The sequence below is a fragment of the Pteropus alecto genome, unplaced genomic scaffold (assembly GCF_000325575.1).
Source record: "Pteropus alecto unplaced genomic scaffold, ASM32557v1 scaffold67, whole genome shotgun sequence".
NCBI classification, from domain to species: domain Eukaryota; kingdom Metazoa; phylum Chordata; class Mammalia; order Chiroptera; family Pteropodidae; genus Pteropus; species Pteropus alecto.
Genome location: NW_006441061.1, coordinates 850589 through 855884, shown reverse-complemented (window position 1 = coordinate 855884; position 5296 = coordinate 850589). Strand labels below are relative to the sequence as shown.

Below are 5296 nucleotides of genomic sequence, written 5' to 3'. Positions count from 1 at the left end.
AGAACGGAGAACGGTGTAATGGACTCTTACTCGTTTGTAGCATATTCTCATCTTCTCATCTGGAAAATTAAATCTGATTACAGCTTGGATTAACATTTGTGGTTGTGGGGAGAAGAAGATAATGTCTTAAACTCCATGAAATTGAACAATGAGATTATATCGTTTATAGCTAATTTTAAAGTCTCGCTTTTAAAGGGCAGATTTTTTTATAATCGTAAGCTTTAAATGTGTTCAGTATTTTGTCTCTTATTGACTGAAATATTCTAGAGATAATAACTGGATAAATTTAGTAGACGTTAAATGTGATGTTTTCTGCCCTGATAACCTAACATGTTGAAAGTGAAAGCAGTGTAGCTCTCTGTAATGGCCACGTTTGCAGTTTCTCTTAAATTTCCAAATTGTAACATTTGGTGAGTATGCAGTTGTTATGTCTTTCACGGAAAATGAAGACAGCGTATTTTTCGATAAGTTAAAATGTCATGCCTTGACTCTTCAAATGGAGTCATTGGTGTGACAGAGAAAAACAGGAAAATCATTTGGTGAGAGTGTGTGTGCACGCGCATGTGTGTGTGTGCGCGCGCGCGTGTGTATACTAGTTACCGATCTACAAATGAGCCCTCATACATAACCACAGTACTTTTATGAATTATTTTGCATTTCTGTTGTAAAAGATCTGTCTACCACGTTTTCTAGGAACTTTCAGCCTAAGGCAGAACTCAAGGTTTTGGAGCCTGTGTAAAATAATTTATAGCACCTTTCTAGTAAGTCTTGCCCAAACTCTTATTCTATTAATTAAACATCCTGTGGCAATCTGGTGTATCTTAAAGATTTAAAAGTATGTTATAGTAGAAGACTAGAAAACATGGACTATTGAGATTGAAGAAAATTAGCCTTTCTTTTTTTAAAAAGAAGTAAGACATACTTGTTCTGAGATCTCACTTTTTTGCTGTGAAGATGTAGCCTTTTAAGCATGGTCATATTCTCTGCCTGAATGAGATGGTGCTGTTGGACGTCTGTGCTGTGGAAGGTCTGTTTTATATGGAAATGCTTCTTGTGGCCTCCAGTGGAAGTGGTGTATGTGTCCTGTGTGGAGACAGCCTCTTGTGGGGCCATGGTGCTGGGAGAAGGTAGTGGCTATCACACTGATATAAGAGGCAGAGCTGACTGCCTCTTATAGGCTTATGTGGCTAAGTATGAACTCTACCATACCATCTTTTTGGCAAGATATTTTAAATACAGGTTTTTTTGTTGTTGTTGTTGAAAGTCTTTTCCTAGGAGATGATGAAATCGATTTTTCATTTTGTAATAATGTATTACTTAAATCTGGAGAAAGTTGCTGAGAGAGAAGGCTAAGGATGGAAGAGTATGCTGTGTACCACTGTATTATGTACTTAATTTCCTGTCGGAGGGAGATTCTTAGAAAAAAAGCTTGACATATGCCGATAACGCTATTCTTACTGCCAATTGCCTAAGCAAATTGTTACTTTTTTCCATGGTAGTTCTCTCATCTGCAGATTTTTGTGTTTAAAGTTAGCTGTTTGGTGACACTGCATTTGGCGGTGAGGGTATGAATGTGAGAAGGTGTTTTGGAACATTAGCAATTATAGCATTGGATGGTGGATAAAGAAATAGATATATAAATATTAGACCGATGCACAGTTTTCCAGTGTATGTTATTTTCCATATAAAGATATAGAACATTTCATAAAATGTTCCCAGACCATTTAAAACTCAAAGAAATGCAGCTGATGCAATGAAATACATAGAGTACTTGTAAAAACATACAGACACGCAAGTGGATGGCTGCCAGACAGAAAATTTAAAGGCGGTTTGCTTAACTGCAGGGTGCTCGGTTTTGTACATGTGCCATGCTGAAGCTGTTAGTGAGGCGGGTGTTGTGTTGCTTGAGAAAAGCAGATTGTATTTAGACCTTTTTAACTCAGATGTTTCCAGTGTCGATATTTTGGTGACATTATGGCATAACGATTAACTCCATGCGAAAAAAGATTTCGACCTACTGTGTACAACGGACATTTTAAGAAAATTCAAACAAATTATTTTCAGTTTTTGTGTTAATTTTTACAAAATGGCTTTCATAGTTTTTATTAACTATCAGGCTGGATCTCTGAGCTAATTGAATGGAACTTTATAGGTTGCACTTTGGCTTTAAAAAGCATTGCTTCCTCCCACCCCGTTTTTAGAATATTGCTTTAGAAGAGTGTTAAGGACCCATAAGTTTGCTTTTGTAAACCTCAGGGCTTTAAAGAAAGGAAATCACAAGTTTGATGCTTGAATCATAGTAAATAATAATTCACATATTTTCTTGGAACATGATGCTGTTAAAATCTGGGATTTCACTCTTGGGTTAGTTTTTCGGAGATTCGAAAGAACATAGTTGATGTTGATGATGTCATCTACCACTGAGGTGGTGATTAGACTAATATGGCTTGAATGACCCCCATCTTGGCATTCCCTGGTCATATTTACCTTCAGTAGATTAAAATAGGTTGATTTTTCTTTTTATCTATGTTTTCTTCTCTTTTTTTCAATTCTGCTAGTTGTATATGTGAATAAAATACGTTTTAAAGTGACAAGTTAATTATTAACTTAATTTCTTATTAACATAATTGGTTAAAGAGATTTAAAAACCTCCCACCTATCTCAAGAAACTTATTTTTTTAAATTGAAGACTGTGCCACAAATTTTGGTTTCTGATGTTCATCCCCTCACAGAATGGTGATAAAAAATAAAATCTATGGTTTTATTCCATCTTTATTTCCATTGGTATTTTGTGGTACCCGAGAAGCATAAACTACTGCTAGATAGAAGACATGATATTAAAGATTTCGATGTGCATCATTTCTGTCTTAAGTTTTCTGGTTGAAGAGTAAGTGTTAACCATGTGACAGACAACTGGAAGAAGAAGAATGAGCCTTAGATTATTTTGTGGCTTTCCCAGCCTATTTTACTATGTACCTCTGTGACTTAGAAATGTGCTTTTTTGGGGGGAGTGGGTGGGGTGGGTCTTAGGACCAAATTTTAAGTCCTAAAATACTGTTCCTTTTTTTCTAGGCCAAATCATTTATGTGTGTTTTAGGAATTGTAGGCACTGCTGTCTTTTTTAGGCTCCTCCCTCCTGCCCTTCCCCAGTTTTAGAAGTTCGTTGGCCATCTAGGTTGTCCTTTTCTTTGCATCCTGCTGCCTAATTCTTCCCTGTAGACCTACCTAGTGCACCCTCTGGCCTTCTGTCTCAAGGACCAACCAAGTCCTTGTGCGATTCAGCCCTTTGGGCCAGAGAGAAGCCGCGGGGGGCGTTTGTTGGCCTACCAGGGCAGCCCCGCACAGAGCTGCGTCCCGGATCACACCGGAATTCTGCTAGGCATGGTCTGGACATGCCTTTTGTCTCTTCTAGTATTTGAAGATGAAGGTAAAAAAAGAAACTGATCCCCAGTTTTTAAATCAACCAGAAGACAGACACCTCAAGAGCCAAAATGGTCTACAGATCCTTTCAACATTTTTGCACCATCCATTTTGGGAAACTTGGCTTTTGATGTGACCTTTTGAATATTCTGCAAGTGTTATTAGTCTTGGGTTTTGAAAAATAACATCCATTGACTTTAATGACTTGAGAACTAGTATTTTTAGGATTTAAATGTAGTACATGAATAGGCCCTTAATTTTCTCCCTTTTTGATTCTTCCCTACCGAAGAATTAACTGCATTTTTGTTTTGTGATTTGAAGGGTTTTAACTTTTACATGTATTCACTTTCACAGAGAAGTAAATTGGTGTTTTAAAAGATAGATGTGAAAATGAGTAGATATATGAGTAGTATATCTTGTGATCTGCAAATATTGTGCTTTTCCATAAGCTTTTTGCACTGATACATAATTTCCCAAATAGATATTATTCTGATCACTTTCCTTAATGTGTCTCTGAGGAACCAAATCTTTTATTAGAAAAGATTGAATGTTTTCCTAATCGATAGCAAATGGAGTGCTAATAGCTTTTAATTAGTACACTTCTATATTGACTTTCAGACAATGGCATTAGATTATTTTGCAATTATGATGGCAGAATCAAGCGACCCCTTTAGTAATTCCATGTTAAACAGATGGTCATGAAAGGTATTTTCACCTCTGTATCTTTATAGTTTCTGAGCAAGTCTAATTACGTTAGAACATCTCTAACATGATATTTTGTCTTTACTTGCAAGCTAAAAGTATATTGTTTGGTTCTGTTTTGAAGAAGACTTTACCTAGTTTTATCTGTATTTTCAAAAGCTCATTAATATTTTGGGAAGGATATATTTTATTCTTAAAAGCAAGGAATTTTGCACTTGTTCCTTGAAAGAATACTCTCTCCCTCACCAGCAGTCCCTCCGGCCACCGTCTGAAACTGGTGTTTAAGGAGGTTTATCAAGCCTACATCTGTAACTATGAGAAAGAGGCTTCTGAAGAGGGAAGAAAAGTCGAGCAGGTTTAAGACTCATTTTCTCCGGAAAAATATGTTGAGGGCAGTTAGCAGCTGGCAAGGTTTTTGCATTAGGTAATGGTCTAAAGTTAACAGTGGCATCAGGTCTTTAAGATTTGTCTTTTTTCTATTTCTGGAGGAGGGCAGGGGGAGTGCCTTGCCGAGTCCTTCCTTGTTCTCATCAGCATAGCGGCCTCAGCTGCCCCCCTCGGATCCCCTGCCAGGGCTGCTATCATCTTCTGATCAAATATTAATGTGTGATCCTCTGCTTGCTCACTAATCCAAAGCCAATTAATATTATCTGTCAATTATTTACAGATCCTGAGGTGCAGAGGCAATTCCCGGAGGACTACGGTGACCAGGTTCGGAATGCGTAATTAATTTTTTACATGACAAAATTTATTTCGGAGTTGTTCAACATATTATTACTGTTCTTTTTACTGAAAGAGATAAATGAATTTTTAGAAGGGAAGAGAAACAGTAATTAGGAACCCAAGACAAAAAGTAAAACATATTATAGTAGGACTGAAAATATTGGTGCTACATTTGGAGTGTCACCTTCAGTGAAAAATGCACAGAAAGTAAGGGGGAAAACCTATCACAAATTTTAGTTTTTACTTTGAGCTATGCTACAGTCTGCAGTTCATTAGGAAATTCTTTTTGGATTGCCTGCGAACCTTTTTTTAAAAAAAATCTAAGCGTCAAGAACTAGTGTAGCAAAGCAGGGAGGAGGGAAGTTGGAAATAGATCATGAAACTTCGTGTTATGGTAGTCCTCGAAGGAGAAGATACACATGCAGGAGGAGTCGTTAGGGTGTGGATAGTT

The 5296-nt window shown here is 37.1% G+C and overlaps 1 protein-coding gene across 1 annotated transcript in view; it reads left to right on the top strand.

Annotated features, from left to right (window-relative positions):
* DENND1A (DENN domain containing 1A) overlaps window positions 1–5296 on the top strand; it is a 428365-nt gene that overhangs the window by 70132 nt on the left and 352937 nt on the right. Inside the window, exon 2 of the mRNA XM_025051273.1 lies at window positions 4790–4833. The gene's annotated coding sequence lies outside the window, so the exon portion shown is untranslated. The remainder of the gene's footprint in view (window positions 1–4789; window positions 4834–5296) is intronic.